General features: G+C 39.2%; 1 protein-coding gene across 5 annotated transcripts in view; it reads left to right on the top strand.

Annotated features, from left to right (window-relative positions):
• PRMT3 (protein arginine methyltransferase 3) overlaps positions 1–12,666 on the top strand; it is a 119,037-nt gene that overhangs the window by 47,534 nt on the left and 58,837 nt on the right. The window lies entirely within an intron of this gene.

Genomic DNA, 12,666 nt, shown 5'->3' with positions numbered 1-12,666 from the left:
TGAGGCTTGTGTAGTTTGTGACTGTATGGCATGATGTTTCAAAAACTCATGGGTAAAGTCTTATAACATAGGTTTCACGTAGAAAGTCCATTTAAAAAAATTGAGCTTTGCCATGATCTTGAAACATCATCATCTTGCTTATACAAAGTTATGTAGTGTAGCTAATCTTTTTGAGCATCTGTGGAAATATAAAACTACATTGGGAAGCATTAGATTGCATTGTTAAATGCACTCCCTCCCTGCCAAGTGGTTTAAATTTTAAATTGATATCACAAAATTTGTATCCGCATCCCATCCATGATCCGCAGACGTGGTCCGCAGAGGTAAAGCAGATATCTGCAGATTTGCGGGGCTCTAGATGTAAAATTTCGGTCTGCATCCATCCGCGATCCACAGACATGGCCCATGGATGTAGATATCTGCAGTTCCTTAGTTGTCTGGTGTTCTCCATAGACAAATGAGACAAAACGTATGTTTTACAATCTTTTTGGGACAGGTATCATGTCTGACTTTTCATACAGTCAGCACTTAACAAAGATTAACTAGCTTCTTATTGCATTTGCAAATGTACTCTTGGCTCTAACTGCATTGACTTCCATATCATTTGCATTAAGTAGCTCAGAGTTGGAAATATGCAAGTGTTTTGAGTTGTACTGCCTTTAGTTTCAAATATTTCATGCAGTTTTATAACAGTGTGATACTTGGGTTTAATCACATGCTAACTAAATTAGTAAAGCTCCCAGGCTCAAGTTAGCCACTTTGGTTACTTTTGACAGTATAAATACTTGCTGTTTGGATGGCATTACATTAGGTTTTCTGTAATTACCTAGTGATAGACACCAACTTTGGAAATTCCAAAAGCATCTTAGAGTGTGTCTACACTGCAGCAAAGACAACAGAAATGGTTTCCATAATACTTAGTCAGACACACACACACACTCAGTTTTTTAAAATAATTTCTTTTTACAATGATATGAAAAATACCAGTACAGATTTTAAAAATGTTATTTATATGGTGGTAGCTCCCAAGGCCTTTGTTAGACTTATGGCACTGTTGTATAATGCACCATACAGACATTAGGAAAACAGATTTAGATTAAGCTTTGTGCAGCAAATTTATTCCAGAAAACTAACAGACTGATAAACAATAGAATGGAAGGTGGAGGAAGAATGAGGTTAATAGTAACAAATGAATTCCCTCTCTTATGCTTCTGAGTGGTTTTTGGAAGAGATGTGACATATACAGAATAAAGTGTGGTATAAAGATTTAGTGTTTCATTACACGATTCCAAACCTCAAGCAATCCTGCATATGTCTTGTGGTTTACAAAGCATTATTTTAGAGTTTAAAAAATGTATATTGGTAGATCTTTCATACTTTTCATCTGTAAAGTCAGTTACCTCAATCTGTCCAGGTCTCTGAGGGAGATAAAATTGTAGCTGATAAAATGGGGAAATCTCTTGGCTTTATATACACCGTATTGTTTTTTTGAGGGGCAGGGGAAGAGTAAAGATTCAAATGCCCTTTTGACCTTCTAGAATGAACAGCAAATGATATGCATCCTAATAAAAAGCTGGGACTCTTCACCTTTCCAAGAGTCTAAAGTTCTTATTTCTAACCTTTGTGGGTCATGAGGTGTTGAATCATAGACTTCCACAGATGCCAGATCAAATTATTACCTGTCCTCGAATTAGTCTAACTTATTCTTGCATGGGGGATGTGAATTTACTGGGGTGAGGTGACAGGAAGGGTTTCCCCTTTTTTTTTTAAAAGGTGACTACTTGAATTGCTTAGAGATTTGGAATACAGAAGTAGCTCTAGCAGATTCATAGAGTCCAAGGCCAGGAGGAGATGGATTAGTGGCCAAAGGTGCAAGTGAGATGGTTAGAGAGATGATAAATTCAGTTTATCGTAAGGATACTGCCACATGTGGATTCACACTTCAGCCCTACATGACAGGGAACTGATGGTCTTTTGTGGGACTACAAGATTGAACTAGCAGTTTTTTTGCAAAAATTCTCACCATAAGCAAATAACTTTTTGATGGGAGAATAAAAAATACCTTACCATCTTGGGTGGGTAGGTGCAGTATCACTTGAATTTTTTTTTTTTTTAAATGACAAATGGATGAGCACTTTTTTTTATTTGCACTAGTAATAACATTGTAACAACATTGCTGGTCAATCCTGCGTAATGACATATTACACTCTACAACATCTTCCATGTTTTACTATTGCCTTGGTAACATTCCCAGTCTACTGAGAATTTTCATTTTTGTTTAGAAACTGCAGATCTTATATAGCACGGCACAACTACATAGCTTCCAAGCTGGCTGCCTCCTTAAACTATTTTTCTCACTTAGCCATTTAAGTTCTATACTCCAGTGGAGCTATTGGAAGGGGAATGGAAATAATCATACATAGATACAAAAATGAAAAATTGAGACTAGTGAAGATAAGCAGGCAACATTGTTGAGTTTAGACCATGCTAGTTTTTAATTGTAAGCGTTCCATTCTTTGAAAACCTTTCAGTGGCAAAGATATCGCTGCTCTTATTTAGCAGATATTGTAGCAGACTAGTTGGATTACATTTCCCTTAACAGAACTATGGAGGAAGGTAGAGCCGGTGGTACGTTGCATTTTGTGGGTGTCTCATTTTGTGTGCCTAAAACAAAGATTTCGTGCTTTCTGCTCTACTTATCATCCTCATCAAGCTTAGAGGTAGGATGAATGAGCAGTTTGTCTCTTCTGTGAATTTTATTTGTGTTTCTTGGCTGGCTAGCAGGCAGGGGATGTTGATAAATAGCAAAGCCAGTCCTCCTCCGTGCCAGAGGCTGAATGCACTGTTGGTAAAACTGAAGGACTAAAATGTACATCTTACCTCTTAAGTCCAAAATGTAACTAAGACACCAGTTTGTTTCTGTTCTCCATTAAAACTAGCTTGTAAATTACTCTGAAGATATAAAAAAGTGTGGTCAGTTGGGAGCTACCCTTCCATGTAGTGTGTATCGAAAAGCATAATGCGAAAGACTGGAGCTAACTCAGTAGGAGGTTCCCGGCCAAGATTCCTCCCCAGCTGTGTGTTTAATAGAGAGACTGGTTGGCCTTGCAGCCCGAATCAGGGATTTCTTGTCTGGGCATTTGGAGCAGAGGACCACCCCACCATAATGATCAACATGGTTTAGAGCAAGACGATAGTGACCAAGTAATGACCCCTCCTCTTTTCCACACAAGTTGGCAAAGTATTGGAGGAAACTGATCTGTTGTCTTACGGTTCTGCAATTATCCTTTTAGCCCTATTTATAGGTGAAGTCCTAGTATGGGGAAAAACTCTGCAGAATGAACAAAAAATACAACTCTCCCTGAAGAGCTGCAATGTCCTCAAACAGTTAGATGCTTCCATAGCCAGCATACATGGAATTAAAAGGCTTATCTATCTTTCCGCATAAAGCAGGGCCATGATTTAAGGTTGCGCCTTTAATGAACGAAGAGTTGGCAATGTTCAGTGTTTTGGAGTAGTTTAATAAAAATAAGCTACTTTAGAATAGCAGTGGTTGTAGGGATTCTAAGTAAGCAAATGTTGTGGTTGCCAGACCTCCAGGTTTTAAGTGACTGTGAATGTAGGAACATAAGATTTTCTCTACCAGATTAGACCACTGGTCTTGTATGCAGAGGTGCCTTACCTCTGGCATTGTACTTGTGGTGTTAGAGAAGGATGAACCTGCTATAATGCCCTTCAGTTACCTTGTGTTCTGAAGTATAGAAAACCTTAATTTAGAGAACTATAATTATTATTGGCCACACAATTATCCAACCCTTAAAAAAACCAAAACCATGACCAGTATATTTAATTTGTTGCCTTTGTCATAGATATTCTACAGGCAGACTGATCAGATCACTTTATTCAAAATGTAGTTCTTAAATAAATTCCCACTTACTCTTGTATTCTGTATCGAGATGCCGCTAAAACAGTGCTCATATATAGTCCATTGGCAGTCTGCAAATGGTTACCAAGTAGAGGATTTTCTTTGTGCATTTGTGTATGTACAGTGCTTCAAGGTTATAAATCACTATGGGTGTCAAGTTTTGTTTATTATACCAGATTTAAGCGGAAGTTCAGAATCGTGCTCTGAATACTGCATTATCATCAGGTATTGTGTGCAAAATAGCTTGTTGCAGGCAGGATCATGTTTATGCCCTTTCCCTGGAGATAAAGATTTTTAAGAGGCAGTGATGTCTTACATCAATTAGAGTAATTCTACATACGGTACTTAACTGTGAAACAAGAGCCACTATATGAAGTGCTGATGCAAGTTCTATAGGTATTTTGAATCAGACATGCCCTACACAAAAATTAGAGTGGTGGGTATTTTATTGCAAACATGAAACACCTTTTGGCATATTTGCAGATTTTATATGCTGCTTGTAGAGAGAATCAGTGCAGGTAACTGAAAGAAAATACCATGTTGCACTAGTGGTTCATGGCAAAATACTCCTCTTCCAAAATGTTGTCTCACATTTAAACCTGTTTATCTTTCCTGTTTGGGGGGTTTTTATTCTTTAGTTATTCCCTCCCTTCCTCATTTGAGCCTGAATGAATTTTAATTACATTTTTGGATCTGAAAAGGAACCTGGAATATTATCATCACTTGAAAAACATTTGTAATTCTTTCTCCGAAAAGGATTTTACAGTTGAATGAAACCTCCAGTATTTCTGAGACTGTTATGCTCTTTTTACATGTGGGTAGATGGATAAGTCACAACCTCTCCATACCTCCAAGTTAAAACAGTGAATCCTTTACAGAGCCAGGTATAAAGCCCCAAATTCCTGTCTCTTAATCCTTCACTTATTAGAATTGCTGATGTTTGAAGGAAAATCTTGTCAATTTTTCCTTATAGTTATTGCTATACATGTACCATAGTCAAGTCTGAAGCTCATCATTTCAGTGAGGAGGGAAGGGTTGCAATGAGATGCAAATAACATTTATTACTCCCTACTGGTGGTGGGAGCTAGAGAACGAACATGTTTTATAGCTGTACATTATTTTTTAAAAATCATTTTTATTAGCTTAAATAGTTTGGTGCTTTTTAATATTATTTACCACATACAGTAGTACTTAAAGTTAATTTTGTGATGACTTCATTAAACTTTGGAAGTAAGAGCTTATAATTTTGCCAGCAATAACACAACCTTTAAATATTTTCTTTGAGAAATCGTAACCTATATTTTGAACTAGACTTGAATTTTTTTCAGTTTATTACATTGTGAAGAGAAGTTATTTAAATGCTGAACACATTGATTCCTGTAAGGTTGTATGAAAATATGATTTCAGCCCACATCCAATACTGCGTATCCAATTTCTACTTTAAAATCTTCAGTTTGGCTCTTTTTCTATCTGTTCAATATTACACTTTCTTAAGGACACAGCAAGATGTGAATGCTAATAAAATCACTGGTTTTTTTGTTTTTTTTGCTGTGAGTATAAATATTGTTTCCCTGGTGCATTTTTGAATTAACTTGCATAATATCATTAATTTCAAGTAGTGTGAAGGCCATGTTAATAAAGTGTTAGGAGACTGGGAGATGCTGCAGACCATGTGATGAAGTTCCTGTACAGCTTATTCTTCCTCATTTAAATGTGCCACAGCTTTATTTTGCATTTATTTGTTCCCCGTGAAATAGTTATAAAGAGCAATTTAATAAAATCTGCAAATCAGTCTTTCTTTAACTAGAAAATTGAGAGACTGATTGTCCTGTTTGTGTACCTGGCAGTGCAATATTGTTCTGTAGATTATCAGATACAATTTCCTGTCGAGTTTATTCCACCTTGTACCTTACTCCACAGTCTAACAGGCCTCATATTTGGGAATTTATCTTGATAGTTAAAAATCTTCTTGCTTAAAGAAATAAGACAAACTCTAATTGGGGGTGGGGGGGAGGAGGAAGGAAGAGATTTTTATGGACAAATTATTCTGTAACTGCATTCTGCAGGATTTCTTGTTTTCATCTGGAATGTTGGATACTAACGTCTATTGGAGGCAGGGTATTAGACTAGATGGACTAGTGGTCTGGTCTGGTACAGCATTTCCTATGTTCTCAGTTTGCTACTACCATAAATCCTAATCAGGCAACAGAATATTATTATAGCGGTTATTCAAGTGGCTGCCAAACTAGGTTGTTCAGTTCTTCTTTCATTCCATCTCGGGTCCTCCTCTTTACTGAACAAGTTATCAACCCGTTTTATAAATGTCATATTTCAGGGCAGCTGCAGCTGTATTTCCCCATAGAGGTTCAGCAAGGGCAGCTGCTCTCAGGCTTTCAGCTCCGCAGCTGTTGCCTTTCTAGAGTGGCGACCCACACCTCTCTTCACCCTGATGGGTTATTTCCAGGCTGAGCGGTTTCCTGCCTTTGCTGTGTTCCCAGCAAAAGACAGTCTGCCTTCCAACCCTAAGAATCTATGATTCTGTGATTCTAAATATAGCTACTTGCTTCTCCCCTGAGAAGCAGTATGCAGTGTAATTGCCACAGTTATAAGTTAGAGCACTTCCTAAGGAAACGTTGTTTATTCTTAAGGAAAAAGCATTCCAGAGAAAACATTAAAAACCAAAGAATCTACATGCATGTTAATAAGTTTACCAGAGTTCCTTCTTTCCTCCTCTTTCCCTCTCGCCACCCCACGTTGTCTCCAACATGGGCCTCTGGCAGGTGAGTCCTCCAAAGGGGTCTCTGTTGTGATCACAAGTTCATCACAGCCTCAGCTCAGAACTAGCACCCAGTTTTATGAGGCCTCAATAAGCTTAGGCCTTCCAACCATTTGCTAAGGATTGGGCCCGTCCATAGACCAAAGGCCCTATTTGTTTCCTGGATCAGGAAGAAGGCCCTGAGTCATGTTAAACCCAAGCTGTTTGTTTAAACGTTCTTTCTTTGTCTGTTTGGTCCTTGGAGAATCCAGACTGTGCCTTTACACTGTTCTCATATAACTGATGATCAGCTGCCCACTCTCACCCCCCACATCAAAGCTTTAAAGGCTGAGTTTGTAGGTGGGGGTTTCCAAGTATTTCCTAGGAAATCCACTTCATGTGTGTTGTCCCAAAAAAACCTTATTCTTCCCAGAGATTATATTAGTCAATTGCCTACAGGAGTTGCACACAGTTCCACAAGAACAATTTACAATTACATTTTTAATCCAGTAGATCCCAAAGGTATAACATTTATTCAGCAAAGCTTATCTTAATTCCATATGATTTGTTGACATTGTTGCAGGATATTGTCATTTGTCACATCGTAGAAATACATTTGACAAAATATTTCAGCTCTGTATATAGCTAAATAGGTGTACTGCTATACCTTTTTTATTGCAAGAACTATGTTTCCTATTGCATCCAAAGAAATTAATCATTTACTTCCCTTTAGTGATGAGAACATGCCTAAATTGCTAGGTGTTGATCTGAAACTATATACACCATATTTTCTGTACTTTGATTTTAGTCCATCTTCAGAATTTAACAATTTAAGGAAAACTCCTTTATTTTTCAGTGACTATGACAGACTACAGGGTATTGCATTTCATGGACTAATAGAGAAGGAAACTAATATGTAGTAATATATGCTATTCAACTGGCAAGAGTTTTGTGAAACTGTTGAAGTAAATCTCTCCTCTCGTACTGTATTTAAAAATTTGACAAAAGAGTTTTTTGTTAATGTCAGTAACTAACAATTTGTATTAATGTCTGCAGACAATTTCTGTAGCAGGGTCTCTTTGCATAGAACTGACCTTTTGTAACTTTGCTTTAAAGGAATGTGCCCAATTTTTAGCAACATTTTTGTTCATCACTCAGGCCAGTCTGCTGATTTAACCTTCTTTGAATTTAATGCATAGAACTGTTTATCTATTTTTATTGCTTTTTGGCAGCAGGAGAAGTGTCTCATCACTTATGATTGTAAAGCGTAAAGAAAGGAAAAGAACCTTGGTAATTTGTTTTAACTATTGATTGTTTAGTGGAAGAATGGTAAGCTTTGTAAGAGAGAAACGCTTAATTCCACAGCACAGGATTTAAAGTGTTCCGTGTATTCAGTTTGGTCTTTTACAGAGAACATGTCATTTTTATGTCTGTTAGTTCAGCCGCTAGCAAGACTAACTCATTAATATTCTACTCACAGATTTGTGCAGTACAGATCCCTTTGCAGTAATTATTTTTGAAGGTGCTAATGCAAGTTTTTTGGGTTTTTTTTGGTTTGTTTGGTTTTTTTTTTTAAACTTGAACATTGTCAGTGTGGAAGCAGAGCATCATGGGAGAAAATGTCAGGTATAATTCTCTTTCCAGATGGCACCCCTACAGGTGAGGCAGTAGCCTGTGAAATTACATTCTAAATTACACTGCAGATGAGCACAGCACATAGAGCGAAGAGTTCTGATATTGATAATAAATGACTTGATTCAGTACCAAGGACAGTTTCCAGTAACTTACCAGGTTGTTATATTGCATTGGGGAGAACATAGGGCTTACATAAAGCCAGCAGAGCCACAGTGGAAAGGTCAAAGAAAGGACAGTGGTGTTTACTAAAATCTGATTGTGTTGCTGGTAAGGAATATTTATCATCCAGCCTTATCATTTAGACTAGATTAGTAAACGTTATAGATAACATGAATACAGTGTTGTTGCAGCCCTGTCGATCCTAGGATATTAGAGAGACACAGTGGGTGAGGCAATATCTTTTTATTGGACTGGTCCAATAAAAAGCTATTGTCTCACCCTTCTTGTCTGTCACTGCAGATGGCAGGCATTTTAGAAGAAATTTAATAAAGAATTAATCCATAACATTGAAACTTAAAGCTAGCTGCTAACATCTATTTTAGAACTTTAAAAAAAATTGAGTAGTGTAGTCTTTATGAAGGCACATGTGAGCATGACCTCACTCACTCTGGCTCCTATATTAAATGTTAGGGCATTAGTCTTCAATATTCCAAACTAAATCAAAATTGAGAATTTGGGTGTTATAACTAAAATCAAGTGAACTATTCCTAAAGTATGTTTGAATGATTAATTTAAACATATATATTGCTAGAACCTGGGCTCGTTCTTTGCTAAATTAACTATACTTTATTTTTGTAACTGCAAAGATGGGGTAAAGTAATGAGTGCATATCCTTCTCTTTTCTTCAAAAGGAGGTGAAGCACATTCTTCCCCTTCCCTGGTTTGTTGTAAATATAGGAACACCTCCATCACTGGTGCAGTTCAGCCTTTAACCATTGTGCAAAAGTTAACAAAATGTTTATATTTACCTTATGCAAGGGTAAATGCATAGAATGATACTTAAAGTTACTATTGTATATTGAATCCCTTAATGTTAAGTAAGAGTGATACTAGCTAACTTTTGGGCTGTCTTCATCATTGAGAATAGTATTCATCCTGGGACATATTGTTGGGATTTTTATACCCTTCTTGTGGTTTAATGACATAAAGGCAATGATTTCCTATTGGTGCCAACAAATTAGTGGAGGAAGCAGAACTAGAGAAGAAAATACCTAATACTTGACAAATGTTATGATCAAATTGTGTGAAAACAAGCCAGGTATCTAGTGTCTCTGTATCACTGAATGACTTTAACCTTTTGACTGACATGAGTATCAGTAACATTTTTGTGGGGTCATTATTGGAAACTCCAGGTAATCTCTTCATTCATTCAAGAGCTCTTAAAAAATCATTCTCTACTTTGCATTTATAGACTTAAAAAACATTTCGGCCTTGCCTGGATGTCTTTTTATAACATAGAAAATGCTGATCTTGTTATGGCTGAACACCAGTTGATGGCTAAAGGTAAATTAGTATTATCAGCTCAGTTGCTGGGCAATTATAGGAAGTTAAGTTACTATTTGTGGATCTCACAATCCAGCTCTTCTTGGTATAGGTAAATATTCCAGTATGTATTGGAATAACCTATAGCCACAAGGTCCTACTACATCAGTCACTGCTTCTGAATTTCTAGGTTACAGTACAGTGGTAAGCCATTGTTGTTATAGGAATGATGAGAATGATTTAGCCTTCTCTACTGAGGTCCTCACAACAATTTGTTCCCCCTCTGATGATCTCCAGTATGTTTTACCATTAGTTACTTCTGGAGCTCTGACTAATGCAAAATTAAGCTATTCAACTCCTGAGTGCTGTAGGTTGGTGTAAATGTGCTTGTGTTAATCTCTGTATCATCGTGTGTGTGGGGAGGGGGGTTAATTTTTGTCCTCTTTAAAGGCCCTGGAATGTCTGAGACGTGGTTCCTTGAGGGTACATCTATAGAGAGAGAAGACCCACAGCACGGCCATGGCTGGCCCAGATCAGCTGACTCTGGCGTGGCCTGCTGGGCTAAAAACAGTTGCTGTGTAGATCTTCGGGGTTGGGCTGGTGCCTGAGTTCTGGGATCCTTGGCCTGAACAGGGTCCCAGAACCTGAATGTCTACACAGCAATTTTTCAGGCAGGGCTCAAGTCCTACTCAGCTGACCTGGGCCAGCCATGATTTTTTTTTTTCTCCTGTGTAGATGTACCTTGAGTAACTACCTGTCACATCAAGTAAGATTGATTGCTTAGCACATAGTAATGGAGCCTGGTTTTGAACACTCAGTTGGCCTTGGTCTCTTTTAGTTCAGGATGCTCTGGAATGAGAGCCCATCAGAATTAAAGTTGGTTAGTATTTGATTAACTTACTTTATTTTGTGTCATTTTCTGTAAAACTATGAACTGCCACCATGCATCCTGTAGGAACTGCTGAAATAAAGTAATTGATGGAAACTAAACTGCCTATATTCTACTCAAAATCTGTATTTGGCAGGTATTGGCTATATTTATGCAAACTGTATGAAAGGATTCAGAGCTGCTGTGTGTGGTGATGGAAATTTCCTTTTGAGGCCTGGTCCCCACTACGTGTTTAAACCGATTTTAGCAGTGTTAAACCGATTTAACGCCGCACCCGTCCACACTACGAGGCCCTTTATATCGATATAAAGGGCTATTTAAATTGGTTTCTGTACTCCTCCCCGACGAGAGGAGTAGCACTAAAATCGGTATTACCATATCGGGTTAGGGTTAGTGTGGCTGCAAATCGACGGTATTGGCCTCTGGGCGGTATCCCACAGTGCACCACTGTGACCGCTCTGGACAGCAATCTGAACTCGGATGCACTGGCCAGGTAGACAGGAAAAGCCCCGCGAACTTTTGAATTTCATTTCCTGTTTGGCCAGCGTGGAGCTCTGATCAGCACAGGTGACCATGTAGAACTCATCAGCACAGGTAGCAATGCAGTCTCCTGAGAATCGAAAAAGAGCTCCAGCATGGACTGCACGGGAGGTACTGGATCTGATCACTATATGGGGAGAGGATTCAGTGCTAACAGAACTCTGTTCCAAAAGACGAAATCAAAAAATATTTGAAAAAATTTCCAAGGCTTTGATGGAAAAAGGCCGCACCAGGGACTCAGTGCAGTGCAGAGTGAAAGTTTAAGGAGCTCAGACAAGCCTACCAGAAAATCAAAGAAGCAAATGGAAAGTCCGGGTCAGGGCCAAAAACATACCGCTTCTACACTGAGCTGCATGCAATTTTAGGGGACTGCGCCACCACTACCCCACCCCTGTCTGTGGATTCCGAGGTGGGGGTTGTAATCTCAACCATGTCTGAGGATTCTGCGGAGGGGGAAGATGAGGAGGAGGAAGAGGAAGAGGAAGACGACCTTGCAGAGAGCACACAGCACTCCGTTAGCCCCAACAATCAGGAGCTTTTTGTGACCCAGACGGAATTACCCTCTCAGCCCTCCCAAGCCACTAGCCCAGACAGTGAAGCCATGGAAGCGACCTCTGGTGAGTGTACCTTTGTAAATATAAAACATGGTTTAAAAGCAAGCGTTTTTTAATGATTGATTTGCCATGAGGGCTTGGGATGCATTCGCGGCCAGTAAAGTTACTGGAAAAGTTTAACATGTCTGGGGATGGAGCGGAAATCCTCCAGGGACATCTCCATGAAGCGCTCCTGGAGGTACTCCAAAAGCCTTTGCAGAAGGTTTCTGGGCAAGGCAGACTTGTTCCGTCCACCATGGTAGGACACTTTACCACACCATGCATGTAGCAAGTAATCGGGTATCACTGCATGACAAAGCATAGCTGCGTATGGTCCTGGTGATTGCTGGCATTCAAGAAACATCCGTTCTTTATCTCGCTGTGTTATCCTCAGGAGAGTGATATCATTCATGGTAACCTGGCTGAAATTCAGGAATTTAAGTAAGGGGACAGAGATGGCCATTCCTACTGGGCTGTTTGCCTGTTGCTTAAAAGAAATTCTTCCTTGCACGTAGCCAAGCGGGGGGAGGGAAATAGCACTGAGCTTTTTCGCGTTTGGCTATCAGGAATCTTCCCTGCTACCAGCCACGCGGTGGGGGGGGGGGGCAGCAAGTGGGGTGATGAGCAGTGATCTTCCATGATACCAGCCATGTGGTGGGGGGAGGGGTAAAGCGATCATCCCACAGAATTGGAGTGGGGGGTGGCTTCTGCTGCTGCATGTTAAAGGAAAGAAGTATCACTGAACGGGATTTGCTTGGTTTTTGGGAAAGGAGGGCACTGTGTATATGAAGGCTGCAGAAGCCGAAAGACAGTGGCTTACCATGGCCACATGCAAGCTGAATTCTGA

The sequence above is a fragment of the Gopherus flavomarginatus genome, chromosome 5 (genome assembly GCF_025201925.1).
Source record: "Gopherus flavomarginatus isolate rGopFla2 chromosome 5, rGopFla2.mat.asm, whole genome shotgun sequence".
In the NCBI taxonomy this organism is placed as follows: Eukaryota; Metazoa; Chordata; order Testudines; family Testudinidae; genus Gopherus; species Gopherus flavomarginatus.
This window is presented reverse-complemented; position numbering and strand designations above follow the sequence as displayed.